At 37.8% G+C, this 25,571-nt stretch overlaps 1 pseudogene; it reads right to left on the reverse strand.

Annotated features, from left to right (window-relative positions):
* Positions 1 to 7,592: 7,592 nt before the first annotated feature.
* LOC128221593 (myb/SANT-like DNA-binding domain-containing protein 4) lies at positions 7,593 to 8,979 on the reverse strand (annotated as a pseudogene).
* Between the last annotated feature and the right edge of the window lie 16,592 nt (positions 8,980 to 25,571).

Below are 25,571 nucleotides of genomic sequence, written 5' to 3' on the forward strand. Positions count from 1 at the left end.
TTCATTTGAATAATGATATGAATGGAACTGCTAGTGTTTTTTAAACAATCATGAAATTATTATCAGTTTTTAATCATTATACTTTATTAGCATTATTTAATTCCTGATTTTTTCCCAATAGTTTGTCTAATAACTGAAATATAGCATAAATATATCCATATGGAATGGCAGACTAATTCTAAGCATGATGGAACGTAACATCACACATATGATCTATATATATGATATCATTTTCAATATATATTATTTAGATGAACCATACTGATTTAAATCACAAATTGAACTTATTCCACAAAAGATGATAATGTTACCTATATGAAACTGGTGTGGCCTAACATTATTTTAAGATCACACGGTCAAGTCGGTAAGAAAGCCTATGTCTAATTTTGAGACCATACCTGAATGCACACGATACTTTGCAATGGAGGACAGTGCTTCCTGAAAAGGCACCACTTCTGCAGAGAATGGGATGACAAGGGACTGTCCCTGAGCCATATGTTTTGGGGGGTTTTGTCACCACTATGTGACATCAATTGTAACCTCTCCTGATCACATCCATTAACGCAACGCCATGTTAGTGACTATACACTGTTGCCTGGCACCGACAGAGTCTTCGACATCTTAGCCTCATTCATGGCCTCCATCGACACTTGTTCAGGCTTAGACAGTTATGGATGACATCTGAAAAAGGCATTGTGAAGAGCTGAAAAATTCCCAACAAAACATAATGATGGCAGAACATTATTAATAACAGGAGTTCATACGACATTTTTATAGCAGCGAAAGATAAGTTATAGCTTGATATCAATGAAGCAATTTTAAATTGTCTGGTATTCGTGAAGTACAATTTAGGTTGTTAAAAATCTATCTGTGCCACATCAAATGAAAATCTTAAGAAAATAATTGTATTTTGTGTAACTTATTAAAAGTTATCTTTCCATCATTGTAATTATAATTAAATATCATCCAACTTAAAGTTGCATAAAAATAGTTGATTTATCAATAAACCAGTAATGCAACAGTCAATTGTAGCCCTTATTTAGTGAGTTGTTAGAGGTTTATCAGTCAAAAGTTTGTTATACAAGTGTATGTATTGGTATTAAATAAGAGTGTCATTTAAAAATTAGCACTCTCACAGAATTACCTTGAAGACAACTTTCTTTTATGTCTTGGAATTTCGTAGAACCGAAAACTGCGATCTTATTCTTTGTCCACAGTCTTATACCATGGCTTCTCAGTCATTTACGCACAACTTGGCTCAATCAAAGATCTGGTTTATCACTGTTATCATTATCAAATATATAGATATATATGATATACTGAATTCAATAAATATATAGATATTTGTTGAAATCAGTGTAAGGTCGTATTTTAATTCACGAGTGGTCACGGAAAACATATTTTCACGCGTGGCGTAGCCTAGAGTGGAAATATCATTTTTCTGTGACCACGAGTCTTTTTATTTCATGCATTTATCGTGTTTTTCAATATATTTCCCGCTGGAGTAAATTTTGTTTGTCGACATTCCCTTCCTGTTGCCTCTATACAAAGGGAAGTAACTGTTGGATACCCGATATACTACAGACGACAACAAACATGTATTCTACTTGTTACATACATGTACTATTTCAAGTCAAGGGAGGCAAATCTTATTAAAGATGGAAAAAGTAGTCCCGAGTCGTCTGCAGAGTGAAATGATCAAATATTATCATTTCACTCGAGCCAGAGTGAAATTATCAAGTTATCATTCACCAATATTTTTTTTATTCTTTCACCGATATGCATGAAATAAAATCTCACTGCCCCAAAGTTACAAAGACTTAGTTTACTGCAAGTAAAACCCCTAAACAACTTTCCACAACCTTACAAAAATAGTGATTATATTACACGATAAACTACATATGTGCTGAGTAGGTCACGAATGTAACAATAAGTTCATAAAAAAGTTTGTAGATCAGGAATGCATATTAAAACAAAACAAAAACATGTAAACAATGCGAAATGTACGTCTTTGAAATTTGCTCGATGGACATAACAAATTCACATCGCATTCCAATCATAGATTATGAAAAACATGCCGGTTCATTATTTAGGCCGTTCTATATAGGTCAAGCACATAAACACATATAACACATGTTTGCACTAGGAAGCATATACGCTGTGAATAACCATTACAATTCAATTATAAATCATGCCACTAAAGCGCTAAACATTTCGTGAGTTACAATCAAATACTTACAATCACTCGAGCTGATGTTTAAGAAGTTGCCAATGTCGTACACGCTTCAGTTAGGCGCTTAGAAAAATGGCGACGATCGGAAGTGAAATGCCCGACGCAATAATCTACTCAATATGCCTAATCGATATACGTTTTCAAAAAAAATCATTTTCTTTGTACATTTGTTTCTCATTTAAATATGTTAAACATATCCATTTATTATTAAGAAAATTTTAGAATTGTTTAACATCGATTTATCGATTATAGATGTAGGTACTTATTTACCGATTTACAGCTGTAACCGTACTCATAGTTGTTCGCCGTTTCTGAGCGATTGCGTATGTATACATTGTCGTTTGTTTTGGGGGTTTTTTTTAGCTGCATTTTCAAGAAAATGCAAAATTATACCAGTTCAAATCTACATTACTATACATCAATACAAATTTTGTTGACATTTTAAGATGTCATGTGTATTCAAGCATTGACAGAGTGTACAATTCACCGCTTCACCGTGTAACGATTTGTAGCAAGGACCTGATGTGCCTACTATGAAAACGGACTTCCGATATGTTTCTATTATTGTTATTGTTATAATTATCGTACCTGTTATTATAATTTTAATACACTATTAACGATAATGATTATAACTACATGTGTATTAATATAATAATTGTGTGTATGTATTTCATTAGACCTTGCGGTCAAGGATAACTCGTGAAACACTTTTTTCCAACGGGGTATTTTGTTTTTTGCTGAAGGGACAGCACGCGGAAGCAAGTGTGATGGGATACAAGGAAGTCCGGTCGCGATACACTAGCTCTTTTTCGAAGAGGACCCTTGGTTCTTTTACGTGCTCGGTGAAACAACCGATACACGGGGTACAACTTTCCTTGGTTTGACCCGTACTGAGTACACCACTTTTCTGAGCAATACCCTTTTAATGCCGAGCACAAGGCATGGGAGCTACTTTTATTCACTTTTAACGTCTTTCGGTACGACGCCATCAGAGATCGAACCCACGACCTCCCGCTCCGAAGGCGGACGCCTTAACCACTATGCCACAGAAACGGTTATTGTGAATTACTTATTATTATTATTATTATTATTATTATTATTATTATTATTATTATTATTATTATTATTATAAATATGAACATAATCATTATTATTATTATTATTATTATTATTATTATTATTATTATTATTATTATTATTATTATTATTATTATTATTATTACTATTATTATAATTATTATTATCGTCATCGTCAGCGTCACCATCGTCGTTGTCGTCGTCGTGGAGATGTTGAAAGTGGTGGTGGTGGTGGTGGTGGTGATGGTGGTTGTAGAAGTCGTAGTATTAGTGGTTGTAGTAGTAGTGGTGGTTGTAGTATTAGGTGGTGGTGGTGGTGTTGGTGGTGGTGGTAGTAGTAGGCGGAGGAAGATGCGGAGAAGAAGTAGTTTAGTAGAAGTGGCAGCAGTAGAAGGAGCAGTAGTAGAAGCATGTTAGTAGTTCAACATATAACATATTTGCAATTAAATTATTGCTTTGTTCATCGAAATTATCGACATTCATAAATTATTTATATTGTCGTACTCGAAAAACCGAACGAATTCCCAAATTAACTAACGTGTTATAACTTATACAATACACAAATAAAATAACGTGTTTTATAAAAACCATGAATTTAATTGGTTAAAATACCTGTCTTCACAAATCGCATCCAAAGTTTCTCCAATAAGTGTGTCACTATGCCGACATCTTTTGTCAAAAACATTGTTAATGGAATCCTGCGAGAAATATATTTTTAAAGGTTTTAAAAGGTGTTGTCACATAATTATAACAAAAGCTAAATGTAAGCTGTCACTATTTAATATCCTGGTTGGAATTTTAATCCTTGAGGTAAATTTATAACATTGAACCATTTATTAATTGATGCTGATGATGAAGACGACGACGATGACGATGATGATGATAACTATTATTATATCGGTCGCAGACAACATCAAACTCTTTACTTAATACTTTATGGTTAAATCAGTTATATTAGAATTTCTTCCCTTATCAGATGGAACTTGTATTTCTGGGAGTCAGTCACTTCCGGTTTCCCTGCAGGTACTTGTTGCATTGCGATATTACGCTACCGGAAGTTTCCAGTCAGTGCTCGCGGATGGTCATGGGATATCTATTCACTCGGTTTCAAGAAGCATTCACGCGGTATCTAAAGCCCTAACGAGATAAGTGCCCCGGCAGATACAATTTCCAACTATACGTGCAGAACTTACAAGAACGAAGCAACTATTTCATGATATAAGCGGCTTACCCAATGTAATTGGTGCCGTTGATGGGACGTATGTACCAATAATGTCTCCGACTGAATATGAACATTTGTAGGTGACTAGAAAGGGATTTCATGCAATAAATGTTGAGGGTATATGTAGTGCTGACAATTTATTCATAAATATAGTTGTTAGTTGGCCAGTGTCAACACATGACTCTTTATTATGGAATAACTGTGAATGTGAACGTATGATCGAAGAATTGGATTTACAGAATACATGGCTTTTGGGCGATAGTGCGTTCCCGTTGAGGAAATGCCTCCTAACACCATTACCTACTGCAAACACAGAGGCTGAACGAAGATATAACGTCGCTCACAAACGTACACAGTGTGTGATTGAACGTACTTTCGGGATTTGGATAATCAGGTGGGTACATGACGTACACGCCAGTCAAGTGTGCCAATATTATTACTGCGGTGGCGGTTCTTCACAACATTTGTGTTTCGAGAAATCTGCCATTCATCGATGACAATGATGACCGTGTTGACGACAATGATAATGACAACAATGGCGATGACAACGACGGAAATGATGGGGAAAACAACATCAACGAAGATGGTAGACAGACACGCAATAACCTTATTCGCGAGACGTTTTCACGCTAATTAAATCTAGGACATGTACTCGTAACGTCTACAATCATAAATGTTTGCTATGAAATTGGCGTTTTGATGATCACAACCATGGTTTAATGTACATTAAGCAAGTTTATAGCTATATGTCACTGTGTGGCGGGGAACGTCCCATTAATGATTAAAGTTGCAGTAAGAAATATTGTTATTTCAATGTGGAACTGTAATGCTCTGTAAAACTAGAACAAAACATGTTATGTTCTGTTTCCGTTCTGTTCCTAAAGTATTTAGAAAAACTCACAAGGAAATATGTCCATTCATGCTTTACTTATGGTTATACTTTTCTGAGATTTTGTGGATTGAAACGAGATTTTGTTATAAATGTACTTAGACATTACATGTATTGATTATATAGATATTAATACGCACTGTACTGTTACGTTTATTACGGAAAGATATATAACGAGATTTTGACAGTCAATTGTCCCATGGTTCGTATGATGTGTAACGGAAGAAAGTACCGTGGTTGTCGGCGATGGCCATGACAATGGCATTCCCTTTAATCGATAACCCCTGTCCACGCGCAACTTTTAATACCTTAACCAAGTTTGTGATACCATATTTGGTCAAGTTTGACAAATAAGGGTGAACGAGATCCAAATTTGAGAAATTTGTTTTAATCTTGTCAGGACGAAAAACCACTTCCTCTTCTTGGGGTAAGGCACTTTTTTTTTAATTTAGCGGGGTTATGTATTGGGTCAAGGTCGAAGGAAAGTTACCTAAATTAAAGCTCATACCCGTCGCGTATACCTGGGGGTTGATTATTTAACCAAGATTTTGTGAATTGAACTGGGATTAGTGCGGATATTTTCGTTGTTAAACCTAAGTCGAAACCCCGCTAAGGTTAAGGGCCAACCCCCTACCAAGTTATTCGAAATAATATTGTCTTGCTTCAGATCAATCAAAATGAAATAAAACATAGCATCGTGTTTTGACATACAAAAACAGATTTTACGAACAATACACTGTATTTTCAGGACTACACATACAACAAAGTATGTATTATGCATGCATGTTAAAAAGTCATCAGAGCTTTTCACTATAATGTTCATTACATTCGATATTGTGCCCGGTTCTACTGCAGCATTCTACTTGGAATAATGTCAATCATGTTGATGTGGACTCGCATTGTTCCACAATATTTGTTAAAGATTTCTGCCTAAATTTCAATTTCTGTGGTGTCCATCTCGACATATACGTCTGTAATATGTGGAAGCCTTTTCTTAATGTACAAAAAGTCACATGGTTTTAGAGGTTCACACCCAAACAATTGCAAAGATTTTACGTTCCTGAGAAAATATGCTAGAAATGTTTGGATTTCAGTAATGAAATAAAGGCCCCAACATATTAAAGTGAAGACAGACGTAAGGGAACGTTATACACAATGCGCTAATGTTTTTAAATCGTGGGGTCTCCCTGCATACATTTCGAGGGACTTTAGATGTTACATATGTGAAAAAACATCGAGGTTTTCTATCAAATCACAGTTCAGAGTAAGACGTCTCAGGTTGGACATCTTCATGAATGCTGAGTCGTAGTTGGTCACAGACTTGCAAGTCAGGCTTGCAAAGCGGAAATGCCACCAAATTAATCCAGACTCAACCACACGTCTCCATGCTTTGCAGACGCAGGGCACCGTTAACATAATTTCGTCAACGGACAAATAGCGGAATACCAATTCCAGCAATATGTCGTTCTGAAAATATACAAAATTACATTAAGATTTAATGCGCTTGAACTTGCACACTCACTTATGAAGCGTGTATATAATTACTTAAAATTTGCTGTTTCAGGTATACAGTTTACAGTAGCATAATTACAAAAATGTATAAAGCTGCACTTTCAAAGATTAACAGTTTTTGATTTTTGGTCTCAGAATCAGCTTATTTTGGCATCAATGCCTTCAATTCAGTCATATAAGATAAATCACAATATAACAGATCTTAATTGTTTGGAAAAACTCCCAAAAATTCCATTTTTCTTAAACCGTTGGTAACGGTTTTAGCATTAAAACGTCAATTTTCGTACGTAAATATGAAAACTGCGATCTGATATTTTGTCAGCAGTCTTATATCACTGGTTTTCAGACATTGACTTCATTTGAAGACAGTAAAATAAAAAGATGTCAGAACAGTCAATCTGTGAGAGTGCAGCTTTAAAAAAGAAGGATTTAATGATCGTATTTTCCAGATAAAGCGCGCGCTGGAAATGCTTTGCACTATACAGCTCACGTGTAAAACTTTGCTCACATATCCTACTATTCGGTCTACGGCGCCCGTACGATGTCATATTTTGTATAAAATTTGTAAAATCATACGGCGACCGCAAGGGTACCGTAGACACCGTACGGGCCCCGTGCCTTACATGCCGTACGGCGCAGCAGAAGCGTTTTACGCGGAGTTAAAATTTAACGATGTATTTTTCTTCCCGTAAGACCGTCAAGGGCGTGTACATGATCGCTCCACAATGACACAAGACGGGTGCTTTAAGGGCGCCGTACGGCAACCGTTCTGACGCCCTGTTTCTGGCGGGCGCCACAAGATCGCCGTACGACGAATCTACGATGATCTTGCGATGCTCGTACGGGCACCTTGCGATTTAGATTCATGAACTTTTCAATGGCATCGTACGGTGCCCGTATGATATGTGAGCGCTAAAGCGTTATGCCGTAGAATACAATGTCCCGATTTCCATTAAATCGTATATGAGCGTTGTTCACAAGTAGCTGGTTACACTAGGAAACAATATACAGCTTATGTAAGCCATACACGTTGAATATATACATATAATTTTGGAAAGGTCTGTCGTCATTACGTATACATGTATAGCTCTTCATCACATTAAACACGTATATATGTTTCTGTCCTTTATGTTAGAAGTATACTTACGTACCTTCTTCTACTGTTGCTATATTCTGAACAATGTCCCAGCGTTACCTAGCCCCGGATACTGTCCCGGAAGTTGAGAAGCAGTTTGGTCAGAATATCTCCTTTGACTAAGTAAAGTGTTCAAAATGTCTGACTCAACTTGAAGTCGTTGCTGCTCGTTCTGCAGTCGCTGCTGTTCAATTTCCAGTCGTTTTTTTCTTCAATTTCTAGTCTGGCAGTTTCAATATTAAGTTTTTCCCTCTCAATTGAAATGACATCATTTTCATAAGAACTTGCAACTGATTCAGCAGCAGCAAGTTTTCTCTTTTTTTTTTGGGGGGGGGAACCGTTTTCATTGGTTTAGAAGCACACTCAATATTGTCTAAACAGTTTGGGGCTTCCCTGCAAACTAAGTCCATGCCGCTGGACGACGGACCGGATGCTGTCGGGAATTCATGTTCCGGCTTAGCCTTGTCATATGGGGATGAATCGCACTCGCCTTCGCCCCCGGAAAAGTCTTCTTCTTCAGCAACACGAGCCGTATCTATTCCCCCTTTAAATCCACTAACGGCAGTCTCTCCTAGAATGGAAACCACGAGTTCCTCTATTTCAGTCAATGGTTTCGTATCCGGCTGCCCGCTACCAGTCTTATCGAGTGATTGCTTACGTTTTGCTGCCTTTCCTTTGGTAACACTAGACAAGTCATTCCATTTTTTTCTAAGATCATCCGCCGTTCGTAGAGTCTGTGTGACAGCGTTTATACGTCTGGTCATTTCTGACCATGTCTTTTGCTTGTTATCCATTGACAATACATCACTGAATTTACCAAAGCGAATATGTATATGTTTATTTACCTCTTGTGCGAACAATTGTAATTCGTCTGTTGAATACCTCGGTTTTCGTTGTTTTGACTCAGCCATTTTCCTGCATAAACACACAAAAAGCGCGGAAAACGATTACACAGGTCAATCGTTAATAACTAACGAGTGAGAAACGAACGATTGCCTAAAGAACGCTTTCGAGATACCCGCGCAAGTCTCTCGTAAACCAACCTTACAACAGTCGTTAACGCATTCGTTAACGCTTAACTAACGATAGTGTCGAGATACTCACCCCAGAACTGTTGGGGTGGAGTTACACTTGTCAACATATATCTGCTTATAATATAAAACAATATGATAAATGTAATTACACATATATTATTTGCTAAAACATAGCCCTACTTTCGCAACAGACTTTTAAAAAAATGAATAAAAATTATCTAACTATCACCTTAATATACATATTCTTCTTTAATAACAATATAATCAATTTCATAACAAACTTTTCTTGTGTTATTTTCGCGAAAATAAACCTTATTTTTGTAATTTAGTCCAAAATCTTATTTCTTATAATAAAGTGGTACTCGTCTTCTAATTCATTAGAATCACATACATTACGGTAAGATTTTTTCTAGTCTATCATATATACCAATATTCTTAAATAATAAGAACTTATACGTATCTTTTTAATATTTTTGAAGCGATATTGCCTAAACAATACTCAACTAAAAATATGGGTTTTAAGTTCTCTATACACAGTTAAATTACCATTTTGATATTTTTTCTTTCAGTTAGAATGGCTAATGATTGAAACATTCCATTAATTATAGATAAAACCATCAAAAACATACACAATCAAACGAATAAAACATTGCAATAAATTGCTTATAATATGAGATATGGACGGACGTATAATAAACGGGTTAACATGCAATAATTAAAAATAATAATCATGATTTATAAAACAGAAGTGTCAAAGTATGCAATCTTATTATTATTAATTACAGCTATTGTCACACCGAAGCCGGACTAACACGGACAACCCCGGATTAACACGGTACACCCCGGATCAAGAGATATCAATAACAATTTCCTGAGGAAGTAATTGACAAAAGGAAGAGTCTAGTGCCTAAATTGATCGAGGCAAAGCAGGAGGAGAATCGGGCATGAATATCAAATGACACTTTGTACATTGACGGTAAGCCGCAGCGGGAGAAGATGGGCGAACGGAAGTTGGGATACGAAGAAGGTGATCTAAAGGTGATCTGAGTGAATGTAAATGGATTGACAGATGATAAGAAGGACAATGATGATTTTGTAAATATTGTAAGTAGTATGTATAAGTTTATAGAATTGTTAAAATCTGAAAATAAAAATACGATATTTAAACTGTCAAAGTATATTAAAGAATCTGTAAAACATAGAATTTCCCTTACTTATGATAATAAGTATAATATGCTCATCCTCACATTATGTATGTACGTGCATTTATTTGCATTTGCTCACGACAACTTTTTTATTTCTATTTGTATTCAACCTACATCGGTTCTGTATTATGTGACTTGTTGAATTTTTTTGATAAATGTGTTTGATAATATTTTATTATGTACTGTGATGGTACACGTCTAATAAAATTATGTTCTGTTCTGTTCTGTTCTTGAACAGGATTTTTCCGTATTGGTCTTAAGCGAAATTAAGTCGATGGACGCAAAACATCGGACCAGCCCGCACCAAACGCGGCACCACAACGGATCAACACGGATTACTCCAATACCACCATGTCAGCAACGAGGTACGTCCCGGAATGACCCGAATCACCCCGGACCAACACGGTGTAAACACGAATGACATCCCGGACCGTCATGGACCATCCATGATCAGCTACGGACTGTCCCACATCCAACACTAACCGCCAGGAGTGATCTGTGTCAAACACGACAAGCCTGATTCCCCATGACCAAAATCGGACCGCCCAATATGAACACCTCAATCTTAAACATTATAAAATTACAGAGATAGTATCCATGTCCATCTAGGGCCAACTTGGACCACCAAAGATTTTCCCGGACTGTTCCGTATAAGCCCGGACCCAAAACAAATCCAACATGGATCTTATCCCGGATCGGCCAGTTTTCAGTCCGGGACGAATTGGGCCAGTCCGGGCGGTCGATGGGTCTGGGGTTTGAATTAAAAAAATATAATGAGAAACAATTGCATTTGGTTATATAAAATAGTAAATAACATTTTTGTGCTTTGTTTTGAATTGTACAAAATACAAAACATGTTTTTAAGATGCACTTTTACTCCCAAATAAGATGTACCAGAATTAATATTATCATTTTAATTTACCGAAAAAGAATAATTAAATTCGAAAACAATGGTTCCTACGAAAGATACCGTGTTCATTTTGAATGAAATGTGCAGAAAACACGGTATTTACCCTATGAGACGATAGTTGAATACTGCAAATATTTTAGGACCCACCATTCATTTAATACTTTTGCAACTGTAAACTACACGGTTACAATCTTGTTATCAGTAATTCGTATTTTCCATAAATGCATTATTTAGTAAATAGTTTAATGTTAATTGCTTAAACATCATGTTTGTTATACATGTGTATGAATTGATTTTGAGTGTCACTTTAAAGATTTGAAATCCATTCTATGGATCAAAACTAAAATCGGATGGGTTTTAATTTATAGCTGCTGAAATGTAATTTCGTGTATTATGTTAATATTTATAATGATCAGGGTTTTTTTTATTAATATCATTGTGTATATTTTATTAGTACTGCGTTTTGATTCGGGAGGTTGTATTCGACTCGAGTGGTTTTTTGCAGAATCGAATTTCACGAGGCGCTAGCCGACTAAAATCAAAATCTGCCAAAATCCACAAGTGTCGAATACGACATTCCGAATCGAAACGCAGTACTAAAAACCCTTTTAATATATACATTACTGGTTAGATCACTTAAAATACACATGTTGTCATAATATATGTCATTTTAACGATGCACAATTTTGTTTTTTGACGTCATTTGAACATCGCGCAACAATACCTGTTATGAATTGATATCACAAGAGTGGAATACGGCCGTATTTCACTGGAGTGGAATACGGACTACCGTATTTTGCGATATGCATTGCGTGTAGGTTTATGATGGGTATATGATAAAATAACCAGTAATGACAGATAAATATGATAAGATAACTGATAAAATGGGTATGATCTAAAACTGATATATCGTGATCAGTTCAAAAGGAAAAGACTGAATAGTTATTGCAAAACCTTATAAAACGGCAACAGACCAGACATTGTTTTAACAGGATATAGTTCGTAAAATTGAGGTGGGAATATATTCTTTAAAAATACATAGCTAAAACAGTATTAGGGAACATATGTTCAACAATACTTTGTGAATTTGACCTAGGGCACATAAAACCCCTAAAGCTTAGTTCCAACGGGGTCCTGGGTAAGCAACGGATTGCGACGTGTTTACATTCCAGGGCAAATCCTACTAGGCGGAAACGGGCTAACCAGAAATGTGTTTCCCTTATGAAAACGTATTTAACATAACATAACGTACCGTTCAATTGACGTTAACATAACACACCGTCCAATTGACGTTAACATAACGTATCGTCCAATTGACGTTAACATGACGTACCGTCCAATTGACGTAAACATAACGTACAGTCCAACTGACGCTAACATAACGTACCGTCCAATTGACGTTAACATAACGTACCGTCCAATTGACGTTAATATAACGTACCGTCCAATTGACGTTAACATAACGTACCGTCCAATTGACGTAAACATAACGTACCGTCCAACTGATGCTAACATAACGTACCGTCCAATTGACGTTAACATAACGTACCGTCCAATTGACGTTAACATAACGTACCGTCCAATTGACGTTAACATAACGTACCGTCCAATTGACGTTAACATAAAGTACCGTCCAATTGACGTTAACATAACGTACCGTCCAATTGCCATGTAGGAGTAGTTCTTATGCATTTTAAAGTTACACTCTTATCCAAAATCATGTATTGATAACAAACTTTAATTCTGACTGATAATCCTTTAACTATTACTAAATACTGCATTAACTGAAAATATCAAATACTGATAACACGATGGTAACTGTTTACCCATTTTTCACTACTGATTCCATGGTATTTAAGGCATTGCCAAGACGCTGCATCTGCGAAAAATACGAAGAATTCAAATTTATTATTATCATATTTTTAACCATATTGATATGCTATTTCAAAACGTAAATCTTATGACTAGATAGTTGTAAAAACCATTATAACAAAACTTTGGAAACATTTAATCGGATATGATTACTTTTTCCAAAAGTTATAGGCTACGGTTTTTAAAGCTTAGCTTGCGAATCTTAAGACCAGATTCATCAAATTTCGGAAAAAAGGCTCCGGATGATGTTTTGCTTATGAAAATTAATTTGATTTTTAATAAAAAAGGAGAACTTAAAACTTCAATGGCAAGTCATTACATATAACAGTAACAATGATATAATGTAGGAACTGCACGTTACCCAACTATGCAATAAGCATCGTCGTAACATGTCTTATTACCTTCCATTTCGTCAAACTAATATAATTTAGCGTTCGATTTAAATGTGTTTATGATTATTGCATTTAGAATATTATTTCAACGTTAAAATAGTTAGTTAAAATATGAAATTATAAATATATTAAGCAATATGGAATTTCGCGCATTGTGGAAGAACTTCATATGCAAATTTCGTAGTAACCTTTAGCGCACTTAATTTAAACTATACTTTGGGTTTTAATGCATTTCTTTCAAATTGGATGTTAAAAATGCTGAAAAGTTTAGGAGAAGTCATTTGAAAATACATACATTTGAATATGTTTAAATTACTTTAAATACTGGGACTGGTTTTTAGAAACAAATAGATCACGTGTGGTTACATTTAGAGGCATTAATTAATAGTTCTATTATTTCTATGCCAAACCAGTTTAAAATCGTGAATATTTCGAAATAAATCATTTTTCATTTTTTTATTATTGAAAATATATAAAATTAACTTAAGACGCTTGTGTCGTAGTTCTAACATTCCTCTCAACACAGTACAGTATGTTTTTTAGACAACTGTATTGTTGTTGGTTATAAGTAAGTTCAATCAAAATGTTTCTATAAATACATCACAGGGTTATCAATGACAAGTGGATTATCTGGAGATGTCCCTGTGGGTTTCATTGTATTATAAAGTTGAAGACACTGCCCATTTACTGGACAAGAACATTAACATGAATGTTAATAGCACCAAAGATAAAAAGATATTCACTCAATATGCAATGAATTCATTCCGTTTCATAAACGTCTTCCCCGCGGACACTTTTACAAATTCCTTGTGTTTTTCATCGCTTCGTCATGTATATATATTATCTCTACGCGGGATGAATAACAGAACCAGACCACATTTTTTTGCAACTATTTGTATACTCTAAAATTGGTCTTGAAGCCTTTTTTTATCAGATACTTTGATGTTAAGTATGCACAAGAAAACGCCTTCAAATTTTGTTTGCATTTTGTCAGGACATGATAGCGTTACATCACCGAAATTAAACTTTAAGACACCGTAATTAACAACGAGTAATTGATTTTGCTCGTTCATTCCAAGCGATTTGATCCTGAAGTCGATGCCTTTTCTTATAATGCCAAGAAATGCAACTTTCATGTGTTCGGGAGGTATATCTTGCTCCTTGGCGTCGTTTGAAATATCGATATTACCATTTCAAATGACAAAGAAAAGATCTTGTTTCATCGCTTTAATACTTTTTGCCAATTTAACATCATTTTCTGTAATGCATTGAGCGAAAAAACAACAACAGATTTTGAATCCAATCAGTGAGTTAAACTAATGAAATAATGTAAAATACTATTCGAAAAATATCGTGACAGATTGTCATCGGTATAAGAAAAAGGATCGACAATATCACAGCGTAACACCCATACACAAACGTGTAACCAAAATTTTGAAGACGACTGCTGCGAGTTCAATACTGCATTTTAGCACGATCGTGTACGATATGGTATAACATATGATTGTGTGCAACGAAGTGTGACCATTGATGACATTTGCATGGTTATGGGCAACGAAGTGTGACAATTGATGACATCTGCATGGTTGTGGGCAACGAAGTGTGACAGTTGACGACATTTGCATTGTTGTGTGCAACGAAGTGTGAGAGTTGACGACATTTGCATGGTTATGTGCAACAAAGTTTGACAGTTAATGACATTTGCATTGTTATGTGCAACGTAGTGTGACAGTTGATGACATTTGCATGGTTGTGTGCAACGTAGTGTGACAGTTGACGACATTTGCATTGTTATGTGCAACGTAGTGTGACAGTTGATGACATTTGCATGGTTGTGTGCAACGAAGTGTGACAGTTGACGACATTTGCATTGTTATGTGCAACGTAGTGTGACAGTTGATGACATTTGCATGGTTGTGTGCAACGAAGTGTGACAGTTGACGACATTTGCATTGTTATGTGCAACGTAGTGTGACAGTTGATGACATTTGCATGGTTGTGTGCAAAGTAGTGTGACAGTTGATGACATTTGCATGGTTGTGTGCAACGTAGTGTGACAGTTGACGACGTTTGCATGGTTGTGTGCAACCTAGTGTGACAGTTGATGACGTTTGCATGGTTGTGTGCAACGTAGTGTGACAGTTGATGACATTCGCATGGTTGTGTGTAGCATAGTTTGCATGATTGTGTGCAACCTTGTGTGACAGTTGACGATGTTCGCATGGTTGTGTGCAACGTAGTGTGACAGTTGATGACATTTGCATGGTTGTGTGCAACGTAGTGTGACAGTTGACGACGTTCGCATGGTTGTGTGCAACGTAGTGTGACAGTTGACGACATTCGCATGGTTGTGTGCAACGTAGTGTGACAGTTGACGACGTTTGCTTGGTTGTGTGCAACGTAGTGTGACAGTTGATGATATTCACATGGTTGTGTGTAGCATAGTTTGCATGGTTGTTTGCAACGTAGTGTGACAGTTGACGACGTTCGCATGGTCGTGTGCAACGTAGTGTGACAGTTGATGACATTCGCATGGTTGTGTGTACTATAGTTTGAATGGTTGTGTGTAGCATAGTTTGCATGGTTCTGTGCAAAGTAGTGTGACAGTTGATGACATTTGCATGGTTGTGTGCAACGTAGTGTGACAGTTGACGACGTTTGCATGGTTGTGTGTAGCATAGTTTGCATGGTTCTGTGTAGCATAGTTTGCATGGTTGTGGGCAACGTTGTGTGACAGTTGACGACGTTCACATGGTTGTGTGCAACGTTGTGTGACAGTTGATGACATTTGCTTGGTTGTGTGCAACCTAGTGTGACAGTTGACGACGTTCGCATGGTTGTGTGCAACGTAGTGTGACAGTTGACGACATTCGCATGGTTGTGTGCAACGTAGTGTGACAGTTGACGACATTTGCATGGTTGTGTGCATCGTAGTGTGACAGTTGACGACGTTTGCATGGTTGTGTGCAACGTAGTGTGACAGTTGACGACGTTTGCATTGTTGTGTGCAACATGGTGTGACAGTTGATGACATTTGCATGGTTATTTTCAACGTAGTGTGGCAGTTGACGACATTTGCATGGTTGTGTGCAACGTAGTGTGACAGTTGACGACGTTTGCATGGTTGTGTGCAACCTAGTGTGACAGTTGATGACGTTTGCATGGTTGTGTAAAACAAAGTGTGACAGTTGATGAGCATGGTTGTTTGCAACATAGTTTGACAAATGATGACATTTGCTTGGTTTTGTGTAACGTATTGTGACAGTTGACGACATTTGCATGGTTGTTTGCAACATGGTATGACAGTTGAAGACACTTGCATGATTGTGTGCGACATTGTGTTACCGTAAATGACATTCGCACGGTTATGTGCAACGTAGTGTGACAGTAGAGGACATTTGCATGGTTGTGTGCAACGTAGTGAGACAGTTGACGACATTTGCATGGTTGTGTGCAACATGGTGTGACAGTTGATGACATTTGCATGGTTATGTGCAATGTAGTGTGACAGTTGACGACATTTGCATGGTTTTGTGCAACAAAGTGTGAAAGTTGACGACATTCGCATGGCTGTGTGCAACAAAGTGTGAAAGTTGACGACATATGCTTGGTTGTTAGCGACATTGTTAGACAGTTGACGACTTAGTATGACAGATGACAACCCTTGCATTGTTGTGTGCAACATAGTATGACAGTTGACGACGTTTGCATGGTTGTGTGCAACATAGTTTGACAGCTGATCACATTTGCATGGTTGTGTGCAACGTAGTGTGACAGTTGATGACACTTGCTTGCTTGTGTGCAACGTAGTGTGACAGTTGACGATATTTGGCTGGTTGTGTGCAACGTAGTGCGACAGATGACGACCCTTGCTTTGTTGTGTGCAACGTAATATGACAGTTGACGACGTTTGCATGGTTGTGTGCAACATAGTTTGACAGTTGATGACACTTGCTTGGTTGTGTGCAACGTAGTGTGACAGTTGACAACATTTGCATGGTTGTGTGCAACGTAGTGTGACAGTTGACGACACTTGCATGGTTGTGTGCGATATGGTATGACAGTCGATGACATTCGCATGGTTGTGTGTAGCATAGTTTGACAGTTGACGACATTTGCATGGTAGTGTGCGACATGGTTAGACAGTTGACGACACTTGCATGATTGTGTGCGACATAGTGTTAACGTAAATGACATTCGCATTGTTGTTTGTAACGTAGTGTGACAGTCGATGACATTCGCATAGATTAATGTAACTAAGTTTGACAGTTGACGACATTCGCTCGCATGGTTGTGAGCGACATGGTTAGACAGTTGACCACATTTCTATGGTTGTGTGCGATATGCTATGACAGTTGACGACATTTGTATGGTTGTGTGCGACATGGTTAGACAGTTGACGACATTTGCATGGTTGTGTGCGACATGGTATGACTGTGGACAACATTTGTATGGTTGTGTGCGACATGTTATGACAGTTGACGACATTTGTATGGTTGTGTGCGACATAGTATGACAGTTGACGACATTTGTATGATTGTGTGCGACATGGTAAGACAGTTGACGACACTTGCATGGTTGTGTGTAACATAGTGTGACAGTTGATGACATTCGCATGGTTGTGTGTAACATAGTGTGACAGTTGATGACATTCGCATGGTTGTGTGAAACATAGTGTGACAGTTGATGACACTTGCATGGTTGTCTGCAATGTAGTAAGACAGTTGATGACATTTGTATAGTTGTGTGCAACGTAGTGTGAAAGTTGATGACATTTGCATGGTTGTGTGCAACGTAGTGTGACAGTTGACGTCATTTGCATGGTTGTGTGCAACGTGTGACAGTTGATGTCATTTTAATGGTTGTGTGAGAAAAACTATGACATTTGACGATATTAACATGATTGTGTGCATCGTAGTGTGACAGTTGATGATATTTACATGGTTGTGCTCGACATGGTACGACGGTGACAACATTTACATGGTTCTGCTCGACATGGTACAATGGTGACGACATTTACATGGTTGTGATCGATATGGTACGACGGTGCCGACATTTACATGGTTGTGATCGACATGGTACGATGGTGACGACATGTATATGGTTGTGCTCGACATGGTACATGGTTGTGCTCGTCATGGTACGACGGTGCCGACATTTACATGGTTGTGTCCGAAATTGTATGACATATGTTTTATAAATACGATATAATGTATGTACTTTGCATAAAAATTGATTGAAATATTAGATCACGATTTGGTATAGATATCGCGGTATATTTCTTGCATAACTGAATAATGCAACAACTCTTTATAATTATTATATGAGCACAATGTGCAGTCCTGTATTCCTGGACTGTTTAAACATTACGAAGTTAGTTTGGAATATGTTCGTAGCAATATCGTTTGGTGATATTATGCAATTTAATATCATCAGTGGTCGTTCTCGACTGCATACTTGATACATTTGTTCAAATGCAAAGACAGAAATGGTGTAGCGGATTTATTTCGACAACGTGACTAAATGATGATTTTAAAACAAATATGAACAAGTTCGGCCAAGGTCACCTCGATATAATCGAATATTGTATGCAGAATCTTCATTCACATTCCTGTATAGTTGTCGAATATTCTCGGAGACGTTTAATTTTATGGGGGAACAATACCGCAACAAGTGCGTTCGATCGGCCTTTCCCGACTACATGCGATGTATAACTTTTGCTTTCAAATTCCAATAAAAATGACATATATAGATTCACAGTGAAATCAAAGAGACGATGCATGTGTCCTTGATATAAGAAAAGAGATATAAGGGACAGACGAAGTTAGGGATATATTAATACGCCAGGTATTTGTACGACATATATAGAAACCAATATCGCGTAATTGCTTTACGAAACGGACGCACACATGTAGGGATATAATTGTAATGATATTCAAACTAGGTATATGTACGATGTATACAAAATTACACAGCTCATGGAAGAGTTCTATGAACACCTCCCCCAGTCCTTCGGACGAACGAATGTAAGGACATAGTACTTTAATTGGTATATTGGTTTGATAAAGGTATGTGTTTAATGCATAAACTGTGATCGAGTTCTTAACCTACAGTCATCATTGTCAATTTTGTCGGTTAAAACAGTAAGCATCATCGCATCTCACTAAAGCGCCCCAGGTTCGTTTCTTTGCCTGGGTGTGTTTTTGAGTTTCATTTGTAGTCATAAAGCCTTTCAATAAGGTTTCATCCGGTACTTCAGTTTCAACAACTATACAATACCACACTCTTGCTTAACATTGCACCAATATATATATATATATATATATATATATATATATATATATATATATATATATATATAGATGTGATGAATATAAACTATTGTCAAATGGATATATATGAACAAACTAATAAATATAAGCAAATATACAAGGTGATCAATGTGTTAAATACCTTAGCGAAACGAAACAGAAGGTATTTGAATGAACACAGAAAAAATCAAGTTAACAATAGAGAAAAACACACACTATATAACAATTGTGCCATATCCAGTCGATATGCAATAAACAGTACATAATTGAGGTAGTAATCATAAGTTGCTCGAACGCTTTCGAAATAATTTAACACTTGTGTATCGGAAGACAGCAAAATAAGCTTAGGGGCATTTATAAGTGTACATGTACCTAGACATCAGACATACTTCTACTATGAGAAGTAAGCTTTCATGCATTTCACAATAAAAGAATACGACACGTTAAGGAATGCGTATTCATCCGAACTATCGAGTAATGGCGGCAAAGGAGCGCCAAGAAGACGGAGAAAGAAACCAATGGCATCAAGACTAACAAGTTCGGTTACAAAGTCATTTGAACAAATTGACAATACATGCACTAAGAACTCATTAAGTAGATGGACAGTGTTGTCGCATTCGGCAATAACATACGATAATTCTTCTTGGTAAATACAATTACATTTTATACAGTACATGTTTCTTAAGACAATTGATTTGCACCATAGTTTAGCAATAGCTAGCGTCGTGTTTCGAAATGATCGTTGTTTACTTACGACGTAAATGACACATGGTTAGATACGTGGATGCAGTATACGAAATAACATAAATGTTGGATCATTTTCTATTCTAGTGTTCCACATGTCGATTTCATAAGCATTAATTGTTCTTTTGACATGTGCTTTCCAAACGTGTTTGGATGGCAAAACAGATTCAACAATGTAATCATTTATCATATGAACAATATTATACTTTTGTAGGATGTAGCAGATATCGGGAATAAATCCTGATCTAGCTGTGTTTCTATCACGTATATACATATAATACTTGCAAGTAAATATTAGTTTCGTATTACAATGGTCAGGAAGGGACAATAATTTATGTAAGAACATAGGCTTTCTACTATCAATTTCAGAACATATTCTGTGTAGCCCTAGCATAGACTGTACCATATCTGAACGTGAACGCAATGACAATCCCTGAATTTTCTTTGATACAAAGTGTTGGAAGACATCAATTTTATTTTCATCGGATTTAGACATGTCATTCCATAGTTCAGATCCATACAAAAGTGTTGGTAGAACAACCTTTTTATACAAGCTTACTGAGGTAAAAGGGTTCACGTATAAGGGGAACGCCCTGTGAAATGATTGAAAAAAGTGAGTTTCGAGCCTTTTGAATTCGACCACTTATTCGTTCATCTATTTTTCAGTTCGACTTTTGAAGTATACCGAGATGATTTGCAAAAGGTGCATTTGATATAAGAGCGTCGCCAGAGACAACACTTATCGGGAGGGGACGACGACGTTTTGAAATTGTTATGGTTGGCGATTTTGTTACGTTAACTTCGATATTCCATCGGCGGCAGTATCTATATACGATGTCGACTTGACTCTGCAGACTGTTGGGGGAAGTTGCTAGTAAGGAGATGTCGTCTGCGAATGTAGGGTTATTACATTTAACAGACATCACCTTTGCACCATATTTACTTTTTTTCTAGAGTATGGAGTAGCTCGTCGACGTAGACTAGATACAAAAATGTAGACATGACCCCACCCTGACGGACCCCACGCACAATATCGAAGGTGTTAGATGACTGGCCGCTATATCTGATGACGCAACGCAAGTTATTATATGACGATTGAAGCAGGCGAAGGGGCTTACCCCTGACGCCAAGACGTCCGAGCTTCTGCATTAAAGAGCCGTACCGCACGGTGTCAAAGGCGGCGCGCTGGTCCAGACACGCCACGTAGACGTCGCTGCCACGTTCAATATTGTACAGAGCAGTCTCTTGAAAGTTAAAGGACGTTGTTATGCAACTTAAGTTTTTCTGGAATCCGTGTTGTTGTTGGCAAGGGAAGTCCATTTTCATTAGTTTTGTGAATGTGTTTAGCCTATTAAGGATAACTTTTTCGAATATTTTACAGAAACATGGTATCAAATAAATTGGCCGATAACTAGCGGGGTCGGATTTATCCTTACCCTTTCCCTTGTAGACGGGGATGAGGACACTCGTTTGCCACGATAACGGGACGCACTCGTTCGCGATAATGCTATTGAACAGTAAGGTCAATCCCGAAGTGAACTCAGTGCCTGAATTAAGTACGTGTTCGTTTAGTACGTTGTCTAAACCTGGGCTTTTTTTTCGTGCAAGGCTTTTTATGACGTTATTCACCTCTGTGAATGTAATTAATTTAGTAATAGTGTTCGTGACATACGTATCTTCTTACAAATAGTCATTTAATTCGAAGTGTTGCCTTGAATCTAGATTATCAGCCGATGTCGTCGCACTAAATACTTTCGCGAAATGGTGTTTGAATCCCTCAGCGACCTCTTCATGTTTGTAAGAATGGTTATCTACGGAAATACAATTACATAGTTCGAAATTGCCACTTCTTGCGCGCAATGATTTCCAAAATGTTCTGTGATCCAATTCAGCGGATTTATCAAGGTCATCAAACACTTTGTTTTCGAACGTATCACGATGGTGTCGCTGAGTGCGCCGGAATTCACGCTTGGCGCTTTTATAGTCTCGAAAAGTCTGCGAATGGACGTCGCGGGGTTACCTTGATCATACCATTCTTTCTTTGCACGCCGGGCATGCGCATAGGAATGCTTTACCTCCGCATACCAGTATGGTTTTACGTGCTCGTTAAAGGTGCTTATAGGAAGGTGTACCGAGGCTGAATGAAGCGCACTGACGAGTCTCTCTTTTAACTCGTCCGGATCGCACGTTACTGTACTATAAGGGTATGGGCTATACATGTTTTGTAATTTACTAAGTGAGCGTGCGTGCATTTCGTCCATGATATACACTGTATTTTAATGATCTTATCGGATTTAGTTGTTGACACTTGCATTTTAAAAGAAGTTATTATGGGCAGGTGGTCTGACGTTAAGATTTGATCAGGTGACAGAGTTCTGTATGAGCACACGTCATTGATCGTTGACTTTTCAATAAATACATGATCGAGTCCCGTACGATTAGGAATAAACGTAAAATCAGCGTTGAATTCATTCACACTCTGAGCAGATTGCAGATTATTTTGATGCATAAACCGTTTTAGCAATACGGATTTAGGTGACATAACGCCTTGAGCTATTTGCCCGTTCCAATCGCCTGCTAGAATGACGGTACCTATTCTAGAATAGAATGCGTACAGGGCGTTCACATCATTTAAAGTTTCTTTGTACAAATCGAGATCGTTACAGGCAGGCATATAAATACAAAATATATATAGAGGCAGGTGGTTATAAATCTTAAGTTCAATTCCGAGGATTCGGCTGTTGTTAATATTGTCTAGTTTTGATACATACTTGCACAAGTGCTTATTTATCATAATTGCAGTACCAGCTTTTCCGCAACGTAACATACTAAAGGGATCTAATGAATCGTCTATGTTCACGTATGAAACATAATTAGTTGTAATAGAATCAAAGAAGTTCAGAGATCTGTGATCTTATAAGTGATATGTCCACCTTATACGTGTCTAAAATAGAGCTTAACGTGTAAGCAGATGACATAATACCTCTACAGTTCCAACATGCAATGTTTAAGATCATAATTGTAATTAGTATTGTGTTAACACTGATCATGATAATTGAACGTACATATACGGACTAGATGCGGTCAGTTAATGAACACTATCGAACTAATACTCGTCTCTGGCTGGGTCCCAGTCGTCCTTTTCTTCACGGTCGTAGCCACGGTCGTACCAATCGTCGTTGGAGCGGCCTCTTGAAGAATGACCTTGGTTGTTGCCATGGTAACGTTGGTAGTCGTCGTCGTCCCTGATATAACCATAGCGCCGGACGTCCGTCTTGCGTCTCTCCCACTTCCGCTCATGCTCAAACTCTGCCTTGCTGACCCATTTGCGAAAAAACTACTTCTTCCGGCCAAAAGTTCTCGCTTTCGACAACGGATATGTCCTCGGGGTAAATATTTATTCTGGCTGAAGAACCATACTTTCCACGAAAAAGTCTTACTTGTTTGGCATGTGCACCGCCCTCCGTAAGATAGTCGACGATATCATCCTCGGTCACGCTAGGATCAATATTCCCGATATGATAGGATAATGTCTTCTTTCTCCTTACGGCAAAAAATCGTTCGGATTGCCTGTGGTTATAGTGATGGGCTTCCGGTTCGCTCGAGTGCCTGTGGGACGTATTTTGAATCATGACAGTACCGGTATGCTTTTTATTATTGTCTGCTACATTGGGCTGTTGGGGCGTTGCTTCAACGACGGCACCAGCCTGGGTTTGTTGGTTATGCACCGTGTTCATCGTCGCTGGTATAGCCCCTTCAAGGGTGGATGGCATTTTATGGTTACCACCTAGCGTCAGTCGTGTAGGGTTATCTCACGTGTTGCATTCGTTGACAACTATTTGATTGGGCGGGGAGCTTAGAACCTCGCTGTATGTTCTTATGGGGACTTCATTGAGTCGTTGCACGGTGTACTCAGGTTCTTTTGGCTTAACAATATGATTTTCGATCGGATGCTCTTTAGCACTTTCACTGTCGTTAGCCACAAAATATTGTTTATGCTCGATTCGAGCCTCGATACATCAGTCTGTAGTGTTTGTAAATGTTAATCAGTATTTTGCCTGGGAAGGCCTGCTAGAACACTGTTTAACCTTCCATTAAATCTTCTGAAAGCGACGCTTACGTTGTTAATATCAGTCTGCAACTGCTGGAGAGTGAATGAGTCACTAGCATGCTGTCTTCCAATTTCCTTAATGTCAGACTGTAGTTGTGATAGGATCACGTATATGTCCGGCTGGAGGAATTTGTAATTTGAGAGATCGTCGTCAATGACCACAGTTTCGTTCTGACTACTCGCTGTTGAAAACACTTCAACAATGTCACGCGTTCTTTCGCCATTAATGAATGCCTGGATAGTGTAACAGTCACTTGCGCATTTATCCTCTCTTCTCTGGTGGCTTGTATTACGGCGATTCACGAGTTTACCTTGCGGGCATCCCGGAAGTGGCCGCGCTCTAGTCGCCAGGCGCTCGCGATACTCATTGATTATTGTATAATCACCGTGGCGGACTTTAAGGATGTCCTTTATGAAGGTTTCCTTAGGCAGTTCAAACAATTTATCGTCTAGCTCCTCGAAGAACTGGTGCGGCAGTGGGGCTTGCGACCATTCGCCATCGGACCTGTCGAGTTCAGAGTAGTTGGATAGGTCGGATTTATCGAGCATCTCCTTTTTAATATTTAGTAATTCATTGTTGACAACTACCCTCGGGTCGCTGGGGCTTAGCAACGTTGACATGTGTAGCAACTCTTTAATTGTCGCCTAGAAGTTAAATCCTTTGTTCGGGTCGTGAAAGGTGTTCGCTACTTGATGTACCGTAATCGCTCATAGAGCACTGTAATCCGCAGTAAACCAATAATGATACCCAGTTGCGCGCGAAATATAACTTTCCTTTGTTTCAAACGCTGTTTAATTATTTTCCAAGATATTTCCTCAACCAATTAATTGGCATCCAACTAGATCCAACTAGAAGCATTAGCGATATTCCTCTCAGTTTTACGAATATGCACATATAAATTTCAACTCTATGTCTTAAGTGTA

The sequence above is a fragment of the Mya arenaria genome, chromosome 16 (assembly GCF_026914265.1).
Source record: "Mya arenaria isolate MELC-2E11 chromosome 16, ASM2691426v1".
Classification (NCBI taxonomy): Eukaryota; Metazoa; Mollusca; class Bivalvia; order Myida; family Myidae; genus Mya; species Mya arenaria.